Source organism: Pinus tabuliformis, chromosome 4_1 (assembly GCF_031772625.1).
Source record: "Pinus tabuliformis cultivar Carrire ecotype Pingquan chromosome 4_1, CPIR1, whole genome shotgun sequence".
Taxonomy (NCBI): Eukaryota; Viridiplantae; Streptophyta; class Pinopsida; order Pinales; family Pinaceae; genus Pinus; species Pinus tabuliformis.
This window is the reverse complement of record NC_142303.1, coordinates 406,663,730-406,680,362: the sequence shown is the minus strand read 5'-3', so window position 1 is coordinate 406,680,362 and position 16,633 is coordinate 406,663,730.

Below are 16,633 nucleotides of genomic sequence, written 5' to 3'. Positions count from 1 at the left end.
TAAGGTGCAAACATGAGATTTAGGATTTCCTTTAAGGTTTATTAAACTGAGGACTCGTTCCCCAGTATGGTCTCCACTATGTTATCACTCTAAAATTTCCCTAGGGTTTTTATGTTGTGTTGAAAGAAATGATAGAGGTAACCACAAACCTGCTTTTGAGATCAGGATCTAGCATTCCTAATGCTCATAGAGGGCTCTCTCTTAATGATTTAACTTTGTTGAGTTAATTGATTTTAGGCTAGTTATTTAAGCTTGATTGGGTTTTGATTTCATTTGGTGGTGTTATCACTGATACAGATGGATAGATAAGTGTCCTTTTACCATTGGGCCATGGAGTCCAAATGTCAAGAAAACAGGACTGAATCAAGTTCTAAAGATAGTGTTCACAGGGCAAGGTAGCTGAGCAATGTAATATTTGCCATTCTTCTGTAGACTTCATTTCTTTCTGTGTATTTTGCAAAAGTGGGCTTGTTTATAAAAAGATGTTTTACCTCATGGTAGAGGTAAAAGAGGTTCTCAGAAGTCTAGTAAAGGAATTTTCCAATAGGAATCCATTTCATGGAGGAATTGTTGGCTTGGTTCTTTGCCACTTCTCTGATTATCTTACAATACTCTTCATGTGGCATCAACCTGTCCTTAATCACCAATGGGTTAGGTAGACCTTTCTGCCTCAAAGCATCAAATTTGACCATGAACCTGTCTATTGCTAGCTCCATTGTTTGGTACTTCTCCTCAAGCTGCATCATCAGGTCCCCCTAGTGATTACCTTCTTCACCTCTAGTATGGTGTCAGTTCTGTCAGCTATTCCAAGCTCCTACAATTCATACTTATTCTTTGTGTTAAGGCACTAGATTATTCTTGAGGATTCTTCTGACATATTTCCAAGTTTGGCTCTAACCCTTTGAATTGCCTCACCAACCTCTTTGACCAAATCATTTTTCTCAAATATTACCCATATAGGTTGCCAAATATCATTGACTGAGGCAATGATATTGGCCCATAAAAGTTGTTTTGCTTGGGCTAGTGTATCTTTCAGTGTTAATTCTTTATCCTTATATCCTTTCATTCAATCTCTTTGTATTTTGAGCTTCATTCTTGTGCATGCTTTGAGCCAATTTCTTTTCATCCTATAGAATTTTTATTTATTCTTTAAGTCTATTTATTTCAGTGGTTTGGATGGACATATCCTCCATGGATTTTACCTATTTACCTGCTTCATCACTAGGATTAGCTGATGCTATTGTTGAACCTGTTTCTTATGTAGTTGTTGCTGCAGTTGGAAGTGTTGTAGCTACTAGAGCTGCTAGGGCTAATGAAGTTCCCAAAGTAGAAGGCACTGTTGTAGTAACTATAGGAATAGCAGTGGCAGTAGCTGCTTGAATGGTGGCCTGTTTCTCCTATACTAACTTATCCATCTCATTCTCCATTTCCTTTAATTGAGCATTTAACTAAAGAATGAGGTACATTATCTCATCCTTCTGGCTTTGGCTCTGTAGAACATCCTTGGTCTGTGGATGTTCAGAAGGAGGCAATTTTAGTTGCCTCTTTAATGCAACAATGTCTTCATTTTTCTTCTTTATGAGCTTTTCTGTTTCCTTGATGACATTTGGATTGTAGCCAGTCTCAATAACTAAGTCTTCTAGTGATTTAATTATGTTACCTTTTTTTTGTGAGGATGCTTTCTCTAGCTTAAACTATGTTGTGATATTATCTAGAGAATTTTGAAGCCTTTTTACACTCATAGCTTTGTTGGTCATTGTTGAGTATATCATTTCTCCTACCAGCTTATGAAATTCAATTTGATCTATAGGGTGAACATTCTTGGCCAAAAATTCAAATTCCATCTTTTTATAATCCGTTGATGACTTAGGCTGCTATACTATGGGCTGCAAAAAGGTCATTTGCATTTTCCCTGTTTTAATGTTAAAAGCTTAAAGTAACCTATTCTGATTACTAGGAGTCTTCTTGAAATACTCGGCATAGGTTTCAGCTTTCAATGCTTCATTTCTCAACTTGATCTCTTTATACTTCTCCTCTATGTCTTTTTCCTTATCCACTGGTTTGCTGGATGAAGAGACTTCAATACTAAGCTACTTCTGAATACTCTGAGTATTAGAGGTGGAAGGCTAATGAGTTTCCTCTGAAACTGCTGGAGTTGTTTTGTTATGAAACCAGTTCAAGAAAAGATAGAAAAGATAGATCAACGCCTTAGAATTCAACCTCTTCGAAGGGGCAACCTCCTTTACATTACATAAATGAACAATTCTTCGATGATACAAATGAAAAGACCTCCTTTCTATATATAGGAGTCTAAGGGGTCATAACATAATCAGAGCCAACATAACAATAATAATGTAAGGGCACAATAATAACAATAGTGGGCTTCTATGGGGCACAATAGTAACAATATGGGCACTACATGGGTACATCAATATAATAAGTGGGTTGCACTAATAACAATAAGGGGTTACACTAGTAGTATAGGGGCCTAACATGCCCTTCTCCTTCAAAAAGTGTTGTCCTCAACGCTTGAGTGGTTCTTGATGCTTTTGTATAAAATTCTTGTCCTCCCATATGGAATCTTCAGTGGGTAAGTTCTTCCACTTGATGAGACACTCTGAAATTGATTGATTTCGTAGCTGTCGGGTTCTTGTTTCTGTGACTGCTCCAGGTTCCATTATGATTTTTCCTTCCTCTTCAATTTCTGGCAATATTGTTTGAATTGGGATCTTTTGCAACTTTTGAATAAGTGGCCATACTTCTTCGTCCTTCTTCCATTCATCCATTGCTTCATTTATCCAATCTGGTTGGATAATAGAAATAACATAAAACAATGCTTCCACATCCTCATCCTTGAAGAGTCTTCCCATTCGGTAAGGTCGCCATTTTTTAAGTGCATGTAGTATTTCCAGCATTTCCTTCTCATAAATAGCTTGCTTGAGATGTAGCAATAAAAATACCCAATCACCTACATCAAAACATTTTTCACTACGATGTTGATCTACCTATTGTTTCGTTTGATTTTGCACCGAATTGGTGTTATCCTTGAAAAGTTGGAGAACTTGTTGTTGATGCTCGATGTGATCTTTCACTACTTGAACCTTTTTCTTCTTGATATGTCCTTCTATCTCTAGAGTTTGAGGAGTGGTAATTTCTTCCAATCCTTTACAAGATATGGTCAGATTCATTTCTTGATGCTCGATGTGATCTTTCACTTCTTGAACATTTTTCTTCTTGATATGTCTTTCTATCTTCATAGTTTGAGGAGTGGTAATTTCGAACAATGAATTACAAGATATGGTTGGATTCATTTCTTCTTTCTCGATGTGATCTTTCACTTCTTGTACTTTTTTCTTCTTGATATGTCCTTCTATCTTGAGAGTTTGAGGAGTGGTAATTCTTGCCAATGCTTTACAAGATATGGTCTGATTCATTTCTTCTTTCTCTAGCGTGGGGTCCTGGCATATATCTTCTCCTTTTGATGTTTCTTGATCCTTTTCTTCCTCCTCTTCATATTCTATGTAAAATAATTTCTTCTCAGCACACTTATGACCTTTAGTGCATTTGCTATCACAATTGTAACAAAGCCCTTTTTCTCTTTTTTCTTCCAATTGTTGTGGTGTAACCCTTGTAGGTTGTGGAAGGCTAGGAGAAACAACACTTCCATCTTTATAGTTGTGAGGGGTACGCTTCTTGGTTTCCATAATTTTGCTTTCCACTATGTCACAAAGCCCTTTTACTCTTTCCAATTGTTGTGGTGTTGCTCTAAAGAAGGTGTTTCTCTTTGTATCCTCATAATGTGCTATCATTTCCTCCGTGAAAATTGACCATGTAACAAGTTGTTTACGAGAACAAAGCCCTTCGTACCATAAAAATTGATCTGGGTCTAAATATGAAGATGCAATACATACCTTCTGTAACAGTTTTACACCATGTAGATCAAAATATTGCTCCATCTGAAGTATCCAATTTACTGGATCCTTGCCATCAAACTTCCTCATCTTGCTTTTTCATGATTTTAGGAGCTTGACCTTGAAATGACTGTAACTCTGTACTTTCGGATATTTAAGTTCTGAAATTGCGACCTATAGTAGCCCTATATGTCCTCTTTCCAATGCCACCAGTCTGATCCAAATTGGATTCTCTAAGAAAGAGTTATGCACAATCTCCCAAGATGACCTGATTATAGAACTTTCCAGAAGAGCGAACTTGTATGAAGTGCCACGTGTCACTGTTTCAACCTTTCGATCTGAAAAATTCATACAAGAAACTACAGTCTGTCCTCTTTCTGTACCTTTTTACAAAATTTCAATTCAATCCCCAGAGAGAAAGTTATGACGATTTTCCCCAGGTCACCTGTTTGGAATGTAATTCAGGAGTCTACAAAAATACCCACTTCCTCAGATCATATCTCCGCAAATATAGTGAAAAAAGATCTGAAATTTGGACCCAAGGTTCAGCGCGATTTCTTCTCAAATGGGTTGTTTTTTCAACTTCTGAAACATCGCAGAAAAAATTTTATAGCGAAAATTCCACGATGACCTGTTTGGAGTAGCGAAACCCTAGAATCGAAAGCTCTAATACCAAATGTTATGAAACCAGTTCAAGAAAAGATAGATCAACGCCTTAGAATTCAGCCTCTTCTAGGACGAAACCTCCTTTACATTAAATAAATGAACAATTCTTCGATGATACAAATGAAAAGACCTCCTTTCTATATATAGGAGTCTAAGGGTTCATAACATAATCAGAGCCAACATAACAATAATAATGTAAGGGCACAATAATAACAATAGTGGGCTTCTATGGGGCACAATAGTAACAATATGGGCACTACATGGGTACATCAATATAATAAGTGGGTTGCACTAATAACAATAAGGGGTTACACTAGTAGTATAGGGGCCTAACATGTTTTCTCTCTCAGCACTGTACCTATATCAATGATTTGAAGTGTCTCAATTGTCTCAACTATCTCTTCTTGCTCATTTACAAGATTTAGCTTAGGCTTCTTCCTATACATGATTTCAAATCTCTCATTTGTTGTATCCTTGTTGGAGCAAGAACCTTTCTCCTTTGTCCTTTTTGCATTTCTGTCCTATAGGGTTGGAGTATGCATAATGGAACTAATATCCATCTGTTTCTCCATATCTATCAAGGTGTTTTCCAACCACTTTGACTGGTTGGCATATTTTTCAATGTTTGGCCTGGACTCATGCATGAAAGGGCTCAATCTAAATTTGAGTCTTAGTTTGTTTATGACTCCTAAAGGGTTATACTGTCATTTGAAACTGCTACTGAACTTCATTTCCTGTAAAGATTTTTTGGCTTCTTCTCCAGCTTCCCTATTATTCTAGATAAAAGGACCAAGCTGGTCTTTGATTTTGAACTGTGTTTTCTTCTTGGCAGATAGAAAAATTACATCATCTCAATTTATGATCTTCCTGATATATTCTAATGCAAATATCCTCATAGGGAGGTATTTGGGCATCTTATAGGGAGTGAGCTAGCATCCGTACACCCTAATTTCGATGTTGTTCTATTATAAATACCAGTCTCCTATTCTAATGTTTTCAGACAATTGTAAACTTCTCATTATTTCATCACTGATCCTAGGTTGATTGCTACTACTTAGAATATTAACAACTGGGTTAACAAAGGAATCAATGAACTCCCTGTAGTTGAAAACAATGGAATATTTTTGGATTAAGGGTGTCCAAAAGATAACAGATCTAGGATGACCCTTAGAGTCCAAATTTTGGATGTTGACTGGAAACCTGTTTGATTGGAAATATAGGAACATATGGAACAATACTAAAGAGTATTTGAATAGTCTTTCATTTGGCAATCTTATCAATTGATCATGGATTCTGTCTGCTAAGAACTATATAAAATTGAAAACTGTAGCTGGAGGCTTGCCTAGGCAAAAAAATAGAGAGGAAAGCAAGTATAGGCTCATCTAAATGCTCATCAGTGGTATATCCTAGAATACAAGACATCATGGTTACAACCTATCTGACCTTCTCAGAGAAAATGGTGGTAGAGTATGGAGGACTGTTTGTAGGAATATGAGCCTTTTCTAGGATGAAAATCAGGAAAATGTGATATCTTTTGGGTAGGTCAAGCTTTAGGTATAGTTCAAGTGGGTTTTCAATAGAAAACGGGGTTTCATTTGGCTTTTGCTGGATCTGCAACATTTGGTTTATTGACTCTGTAGTGATTGTAAACAAAATCTGCTGGTCAGGAGAGACTATGGCTCTTTGGCTTGGGATATAGCAGAGTTGGAATAGGTGGATGATTTCAGGGAATTGGTATACCTGTGGGAACAAGTATTTGGGAAAATCTGATTCCCATAAATGAATGTCATCATTTTGGTTTAGGAATTTATCTTTACTCAACCAATGGGAGGTGGTCAATATCCAGGTGAGGATTTGTAGGGGCTTTTCATTCAGAATACTTTGGGAAGCCACAATTTGTTTGTTTTATTGAATTATTTTTAACTGGCTTAAGGAGTAAGCTTAGGACCTCTAGAACAGTGCGAAAGGTGAATATAGTCTGTAGAAAAGGGGTTTTTTAGATGCACAGTGGATTTCTATAGTTTGTCTAGGCTTTTAATTAGTTCAATTAATTAACCTTTTATAAACACTGTGTAGAGCTTATGTAGAGGGCCTTTCTGGTAGCTTTTAGGAATACCTAGAAAACGAAGATTTGGTGTGCAATCAGGGTTCTGTGGTAGCACCAGAGGATTTCTGAGGCTTCAATTGTCTTTATACTGCTTCAAATTGGTGCCTACAGTGTCTTCTAGTCAAAAAATGGGTTGAAACAGTTGAATAGATCTTCTGGGGTTTAGAATTGGTTGGCAAAGTTTCTTGGTAGTGGAATAACAACGAAAAGGTGTAAAAAGGGTGGCTTTTTGGTTTTTAACCAATAGTGGTTGATTTTGGGAGCAGAGTTAATGTTTGAATACTATACAGTTTCATCCTATATGGGGAGGTAGTCTTATGGCTTATCGCACCACTTTTTAGTGTAGGGTGGTATTTTTTCGGAGCACACAATATAACATGGGGCTGCCACATAGCAAAAGGGCGATAAGGAAAACCGAAAATGTCGTGTGCTTTTGGGATGCTAAAGATCAGATTTGGGAGCGCACGATATGGGATGTGGGCCATCGGATCTGAAGGTCAGTGATTAGAGGGTTATCGCATGGCGGAGTTGTAAGGGATGAGTCGGAGATTGATTGGCGGGCCCGGGGATAAATATTGTAGTGGGTTAAATATATACAAAGGTCTTGTGAGGGTCGAGTCAAAAGGGTATCAGGGAGGGTTTTTCAATGGGGTTCAATACATTTAACTTTTTTAAACTTAGGATAAGGGCATTTCAGTGGGTTTACATGGGAAAATGAGAAATTGTTAAGGGGAGAATGATTTTTAAAGGGGAAATGTCTAGGGAAAGGGGAATTGTAAAGATAAAGGGGAAATGTATTAGAATAAGAGGAAATGAAAGGGAAGGGTCCTTTGGAATCAAGAAGGGGAAATTAGTGCATGAAAATCAATGAAGGGGTAATGGAGGGAAATTAATAAATTAGACATGTAAGTGGTTTAGTGAAATGAGAGAAAATTAGTGAATGAGCTTTAGTATTCAGGCCTAAAATTATATAGAACATTTTAGGGTAAATACCCCAAAGTAACATACAACTTTTGTGAATGTCCTTTCTCTTTGATAATTCCTCTTGCACATGAAACATAGGATCAAGCATGATGAAGGTGCATTTGAGTTAGCAACCTTATGCATCCCAAACCTCTTTTACCTACCATTTATTTACCCTAGCATTTTCTTTTCAGTATTTTGGGTGCATTTGAGCTTGTTGACCCTTTATTTATTTCTCTATGATAAGAAAACTATCTAATTCTAATCTTATAACTTCCAATGGCTTAGATTAAACTGATGAGCTCATTACTATTCTCTACGTAACTACTGATCTGCCGAAATTAAACAGTTTGGCTAGATATTTCTTCTCTATCTATCAACATGAAATTTAAAGCATGAATGAATCAATATTAAACTATTTGACCATCATGGATTGTGGCATTTTGACAAGCTGCACACAACCTTATTTTGCAAAGGCAAAGTAAAAAGTAGTGGCATTTGAATTTGCATCCCTTTCACAATCTATCTTTTATCTCTTTTTGGTGGGGTTCATATTTTTTTTTTTTTTTTTTAATTCTATTCTTTTAGGACTTACCCTCTTTACATTTTTTATTTTTAATATGGGAAAACATTTTTCAAAAAGCAAAAGTGATGTATAATATTACAAGACTGATCATAGCCAATTAAAAATTATGAATCCTATTATTATAGGACCCGAACAGTAAACATATAGGAAAATAGTTGGGCATGTTAACTCATAGGTCTTACTTATCATCAATTCTTTCCTTTGATGCACAATACATTTTTCATAGAAAAAAGATGTGTAAAGTGGATGGTGCCTTGTAACATGTTGAGAAATCAATAGGGAGACAATTAGGGTGATTTCTCTTGTACTGGATCATTTCTTGTGAACATATGTTGTCTTCTTATTAATTTTATTATGTACTTTCATAAAACAATTACTAAAACCATAAACCATGAATATAAAAAATAGAAAATGAAAAAATTAAAATACCCCTGAATGAGAGCTTTGAAGCGAGGATGGCTAGGGTTTACTTGGGCGCCGTCGACACACTGCGCTGCGAAGAGGCAGAGGCGACAGAGAATCCATGGAGGTCGAACGCCGGACCAACCCAACTGAATACGCCGATATGGATCTGGTACTGCAGAGGTCGAGACCACAATCCCTCAGCAACGAATCGAGCCGCGGATGAACAATGGTTTGCTCACAGGTCATGGACGGTTTTCCACTATCTGATTAAGGGTTATTTTCATGATAAACTTTTTGCCCTTACTGTAACAGGTTACGGCCAGGATGATTTAGACTGCAAACGTTCAGATCTGCAGTTGATAACGCAACCCTACCTTGATCCGCAGTCTCTAACTACGATTAAGGGTGAGAGCGAAGTGGATTGGCCAGAGATGACCGCGCGAGCAGGAGCCATAAAGAATACTGGCCCATTTCCAGTTGGAAGAAGCAGGAGCGGCTCAGATCTGATAACAGAAAGCCCTGGGGAGAAAAGAACACGAACCTCCGATCTTGAATCAAATAAGGCACACTCAGAATCTAAGGCTATTGAATCTAAAAAATGGATGATAGGAGATGGAACAACGCCAGATCTGGAGAACAATCATGGGAATCAGGGCTTGATTAAGGCCGATCCATCAAATCTGAAACAAATATTTATCAGATCCGTAGAAGGAAAATGATGTTGCGTACAAATCAAGGAGGGGATGGATATCCAGGAGTTAAAAAAGCAGATCCAGATCAAACTGGGTATTCCGGAAGCAAACCAAAGTCTCTTATTCTCAGGGTTCTGTATGCAGGACCAACACACTCTCCAGCATTACGGGGTTGTTAAAGATTCAACCATCATCCTCAATCTAAGACTCCGAGGCGGATGCAAGGGAACCAGCTCAAAAAATTCAGGCTCTTTTCGCGATGCAGTTAAAGGAAAAGAACCAATGCAACACAGACCAGCATCCACACCAGAGCTTACAGGACCCTACATAGTGGAACTAAAGCCAGAAGCACCTATACTTACTGTATCATTGCCAGAGGTAACAGATCTATACTCAGATCTAACTCATAATGTTGTTATATGCAGATTTAACGGTTATTGGCCCAAAGCTGATGCACTGCACCAATGGATTTACACATCATGGACAACCAATTGTGAAATATATCTATGCCCTAAGGGATTCTTCATAGTCAGATTTAGCACAGAGCTGGAACGAGACAATACCATTAATCAGGGGCCTTGGTTTTGGGGCAATGCTGGTCTCTTTCTCACACCCTGGTTCCCGGATTTCGACGCCAATACCATGGTAGTATCGACAATGCCAGTTTGGGTAAGGCTACACAACCTACCACTGCATTTCTGGCATCGAAAAGCTTTAACATCCATTGGGAACTCCTTAGGAAAACATCTCAAAATAGATGAGGACAGAGCCAACCGGGGAATTTTCACATATGCCAGAATATGTGTAGAAGTGGACCTAAGTCAAGGACTCCCAGATCACATCACATTGAACTTTAATAACTCACTGTGGACGCAACAACTAGATTACGAGAACACGGCTTTCAGATGTCGCAGCTGCTTGCAGACAGGGCACCTTCAATATGCATGTCCACTGACTTGTAAGGAGCCCAAGGGGAATAAGAAACAACAGAAAAAGCCAAAAGGTTGGCAGCACACTGAACCACTGGAGGAGGAGGCACTAAACACGGAACCCACAGACATATATAGGAGACAGGAAAAAATGCAGGAAGAAAACACTGAAGGGCCCAAACTAGAACCAAACAGCATGGTACGGCAGCAAGAACTACAGCTGGAAATAAGCGGTGCCAAACGAGCACATAGTACCGAAGGATCGGACTCGGACAAAGAACAACCTGGGCACATAGAGGAAAACCAACTTGCCATAATTGTCCCCACTGCCAATACTGGAGTCTGGCGAAAAGTGGAGAAGAAAAAAGGAAGGAAAATATAGGCCGGTAGATACAATTTTTTAAAATTTTGCTGTATTCCTGTCATCACAGGAATAGTCTCTGTGTTCTATTTTCTGTTATGTTGCCTGTTATTACAGGAACATCCATTTGCATATGCTTCAAGCATCTACAAAATGTAATTTTATCAACATGAATAAAATTACGATTTTTTCCTAGGGGAAAAAAAAGAAAAAAAAAGAAAATGAATGCAAGATATAGGCTCCAAGCTAGGGAAAAACCCCATAAGGGGTAAAACCCATTCAAATCTCCCCTTCTTATAGAATCAAATCAGTGTGATAAATCCAAGACCCAAAGACCAATACCATGACCTCCCACAAGACCTGAGTTAGCCCTCCTTCCAAGCTCTTCCAACAAGTCAAAGTTAATTCAAGCCAAAGCCTTCTAAATCTAGTCAAATTTTTGATTTTCAGCCCCCACAATAGGTTTTCAACCCTTGCAATTAGGTCTACAATTTTTGGCCCCTAGAACTCCTGCAATTTTGCACGTCTGACAAATTTCTTCCTACATTGACCCTTGCTCTCTCTCTTTTGACTTTAGCTCTTCTTCTTGACTTCTTTGTTGATTCTCTCTCTCTTCTTGGCATAGAAATCAAATCTTCTGGATATGTTTCAAATGAGGTCAAATTGTCCTTTATTTATACAGATCCAGGAGGTAGAATGGGTCCCTTCCAAAGCTGAATTTTACAAGAAGGGTTGACTTGGTCCTGTGGGATAAAAGTTGATATTTTTTACACAAATAAAATTATTTTTCCATTTTCTTTCAAGAGTCTAATTGGGACTTAACTCAATTACAATAATTTGACTTATGACAAACATTCTTTTGACTCAATAAACCCTAGAAGCATGTAGAACATGCTAAACCTAGATAACAATTTAACTTGAGCATGAAACCCATGCTTGAAAAATAAAAATAAAAATTCTTGTTTTTCTTTTTACATGAAATATATAATGATGCATATACAATGAAAATTATGAATATTGAACCTATTTATGTTTTCCTACACTTTGTTTTAACTTGGGAGATGTTCATAATTACATAACCAGTACAAGGATACTTTCAAATTGAAATATTCTAAGAAGAAGTGTCATATTGATAAGGCATCATCAGACATCAACATCATAACTAGCACTGTCAAATTGCAATATAACAAGGCCTTTACTTGAACATTTATAACTCCCCACAAGATTAGAACATAATTCTAGGAGGAATACATATGGATACCAACACCACAACCTCTTTAAGGCACATACCTCATTTGGATGTTCACCAAGTATGTAGAAATTTTATAGAAATTTTAGCTTCTCAAGATTTAAACTTGGAAACAAGAGACACAATTCTACTCTATTGATTTGTGGAATGTAAATCACAATTTAGAAAACATGCAAATACATGCAATAATAAAACACACAAATACACATTGATTTCTATGGAATCTCAACTGGGGAAAACCCCTCAAGCCTCTTTGCATTACTAAGATGAATAAAGAAACTACTACAATTGCTAGCTCCAACTCTAAGCCCAACCTACAAAAGAATAATTTTTTTCTCTGCTCAATGAATAACTCTTTCCAACAAATAGCCAATTATTTTCTCACCAAGCCTCCTATTTCCTTACATAATCCTCAGGAAATTAGCCCTAAAATATAAGAATTTCCTCCAAATTTATTGCACCTTTCCTAAGGATTGATCACTGATTGCATGAAACACCTGTACGCCCAAAACTAGTTAATAACTTGTTGGAAATATATTCACTACTGAGAGAGGGGGGGGGGGAATTAGTACTGAGGGCACTGACAAAAATTTTCTCCAATTATTTAATCTTTAGCATGCATAAACTGAAACATATAATTAGAGATTAGTGCAACAAAAATAAACATGAAATCACAAAACCAGTCAACACAGTGACACAATGGTTTATGTTGGAAAAACCATCTTGAGAAAAAAACCACCCTACTATTGTTGCACTACTCAATTCTATTATTAATAGCTAAAAAAATTATACATGGATAATCTCACTCCAATTAGCCTTGAAGACTTGCTTCTTTCACAGTATTTTAATCCTTTCAAACAGAAACCTATTTCTCTCTTGGACCTCCAGACTACCATCTGCTGAAGGCCACCACGATCAATCAATCCTCACCCACTCTGATGGGACTATCCAACTCCTATTGGATGGAGAAAACTCTTCCTTCTACTAAATCCACCAAGTCACTATCTACTCAAAGCCTCCATGTCTTCACTACCTCCATGCAAGCCTCCTTTCATCTATTTTCAAACTGGACTATGAAAACTTGCTCAACATGAGCATTGCAACAACATAGCATCAAAACACCAATAAATTTGTAGCAACAACTACCATCAAATCTCCATACAAAAATATCCACACAACCACAAAATAAATCTCCTCAATCACTACTACAATAACACATAAGCAACTCACTCACTACATAAACATAATGGCTGAAATGTGCTTCAGCTCACTACTACTACAACTGCAAACTGATTCAGTAAATCTGCATAATATGGCTCACATAGTTTGCTAGCTTTACTCCAAGCTCTCACTCACTCAACACACTCTCTAGACAATCAATAAACTCAATGTCTTCCTTTGTTTATAAAATTCCTGAGATGATTAACTCAGTAAATGCTACAGGTTATGGAAGACTTAACAACTCATTTTCCATGCTTCAGATTTGGTTTACGAAGGCATCTTGACCAAATCAAGCACTAATTACGTTATCCCTTCGATATCTTCAAACTTGATCCACTCCTAGAGACACCATGATCTTTTATGACCACATACTCAAAATTTCCAACGAAGATATAATATAAAACCAAATAAAAAAATTGAGGAGCACGAGAAACATAGAGAAAACTAATCTACAGGCTCAGTCACTCCCATGACACACTATGCAAGAGTGTAGGTCATCAGTAATTCTCATGACACACTATGCCAATGACCAGAGTCACTCCCACAAGCCTCTATGCTTGCATCTAGGGTAGAGAACCTTCGTTTTCTCGCAATCCGGATGGTATTTCAAAAAAATGATCACAGTGAAAGACAACTGGGTCCATTGTCCATAAAACCCATGTTTCATAATTTTGAAATTAATCTTCATTTGCCCAGAAAGTCTAATCCAAAACCTCCACTTCTATCCAAACACCATACTCAACAACTGGGCCTAAAACTGAAGTAAAACAATTGTTCTTCAGTCCAGAACCTATGCCACCTGATCCATCATATTCCTCTACTCTTCTAAACTCCTCCAAGCCTCTACAATAGGTCTGGAACTAATGAATAGGCAAGGGACACGTCTAATACATGCTAGAGTTATTTTGCCAACTTTAGGACCAAGACCAACACCTCATGCTCCTCAAGCAACAACCTCAATCTCTTTGATACTTGTAGCAGCATCTCTATCCTTGAATTCAAGCTTTTGTGATCCATATCATAATTTATATGAATTTTTCGGGAGAAAACACATTGAATATTTTGGTCGATGCGTTTCGAACCAATAAGTGTGGTTCATCTTCAGGACATGATGAAGAAACAGATCTAGAAATAGGGTTACATAGGGAGACAGGTCAACCTAACAACTAGAAGATACAAAATATATTTAACTGGGGGAGAGAAAGAGGGGGAATGTTAAATTATTATTATATTTTTTTTTTGCTAAAGCAAGAGTCGTGCCTTCTTTTTCATTAAATCAAACAAAATTTACAATATTTACACCTTTCCACCAAACTGTGTGGTACAAGGAAAAATAGGAAGATGTTCTAAAGGATCTAAGCCCTCCAACCCCAAAAAGTTCCCATCGAACACTTTTGAGAACCGACAAAAACAAGTTACGGGAGTCGCCGGGCACCTGAGCCCTCCCCACAAAAACCCACTTCTTAATCACTGCCATCCAAATTTCTTATAAAATCCTACACTGGAGATACATATCACTTTATAAAGGAGCAAGATGTTTAAACCCCCAACCCCACTGAACCACTCGTACAATCCTGATCGTTGATCAGACATGATCAAATCGGACGGTGGAGTGGAAGATCGTGCGCCAAAAAATCATTGAATTTTATTGTGCGATGAGGGTGGTTTTCAGACCCATCCCTCATCCACGTGTCAAGCATTGTAAGGTATCGCTACTAAGAATTCGAAACCACCTTTGACTTGAAAGCAGTTCGATCACACCAAAACCAATTGAGGGGTGGTTTTGTCTCCCAACACTGGGAAAAATGGGAAATGGTGCCACCAGCACAGTTATTGTTCTCAACCTTTCTCCTGATTGTGAAAACCCGGCACCCGCCTTCAGGGATTTTCAGTGAAGTGATGACCATAACTGCAGAGGCCACCCTTGGCGAGCTATCCTCCATAGACTTGTCTGACCAAAATGTGAATCCTGCAGAAATCTGCTCATTGCATATTAGATTCCTGAGTTTTGTCCTGATACACTTTTTTATCCTCTTCTACCTTGTTGTGGCAAAGTCTCTTTAGTTCACTTTGCGGCATTGCACTCCAACTCATCGAAATTCCACTGTCTTTACAGGTGACCCCTTGGTTTGCTAGGATGTCTGCCAATTTGTTGGCCTTTCTACGCACATGGATGAATCTAAGTGTGCGTAGTCCCTGAAGATGATCCTGTATTTTTTGGAGCATTAACCTCCAATGTCTTGAAACTTTTTTCAGCCCTGTTCCATGACTAATTTTCTTGGCCACATTGATGACTAGCTCTGAATCGGTTTCTATTATCACGTTTTGGTGGTTTTCTTGTTTCAAAAATTCTAAGCATTTCTTCAATGCCATTAGTTCCACCATGTTGTTGGTAGCTTTTCCTAAATGAAAATGGAAGAGGGAGATGATGCTTCTAGTTTCATCCCTCAGAACTCCTCCAAAGCCTGCCATTCTCGGGTTGTATTTTGAAGCTCCATCAATGTTATATTTCAAAAAAACTTCCCGGGGGAAATTCCAAAATTCCTTAACCAATTCCCTCAAGATTATTTTCCTGTCAAGTCCTTGTGGAATGAACCCCTGCATGTCTAGCTACCTGAGTATTCTCAATTCTATTTCTGAGGGAGGATTTTTGGGGAGATCCCTAACTATTGTTCCCACTGTCTCTTTTAGCTATTTCAATATTTGCTCCAACAGGCGTAGAGAGGAGTTCTTCTCTTCTTTAAAAATTCTTTTGTTTCTTTCTTTCCACACATTCCATATTATGAAACTTGGCAAGAGAGCCCAGGCAGAGTTAAGAATCTCATAATCCGAAAAATTATTCCTCCAATTGTTTATGGTGTTAGTGATGCTATCTCTGTCTCTATCAGACTGATTGAAGATGGTGGCAAAAAAATCCCATAACCTTGAGGTGAAAATGCAGCTATTGAGAAGATGTTCCATTGTCTCCTCTTGTGCTTCACAGAGCTGGCATCTGGAGGGTCCCAGCATACCCCTCTTTCTAATATTGTCCCAGGTTAAGATTTTCCTATGGTGAACCAGCCACATAAAGAGCTTGATCTTCATCCAGCCTTTGTTCCTCCATAGCTTCTACCAGATTCTGACCGGGGCTTGGGATTCCAGTCCAAGGAGAATACCTTTTGCTTCCTTAATATTAAAGTTGCCCTCTTTGTTGTTACCCCATCTTAGTTGATCCTTCCCTTCAGTGACTAAAATCATCCTCTGATCCAACATCCTCTTTAGGGTCTCTGCTCTACTGTTGAGGGTATTGTCCTCTTTGCCATCTATTTTTTTCCATGTTCTCAATTTTTCTGTGTTATGAGCATGTTCCCAAAATTCCTTTACCTTTACTAATCCTTGGTTGTCTGTTTCTTCCTTGAGGCCCAAAAATTCCTCTTTCAACATTGTTGGTTCTTTTTTCCACTTATCCTCCCAGAATAGTGCTTAATCTCCATCTCTGATTTCCTAGAAACTGTTTTTTTGAACCACCTCTTTGTTCTCCTAGGCTTTGTTCCATATGGGAGA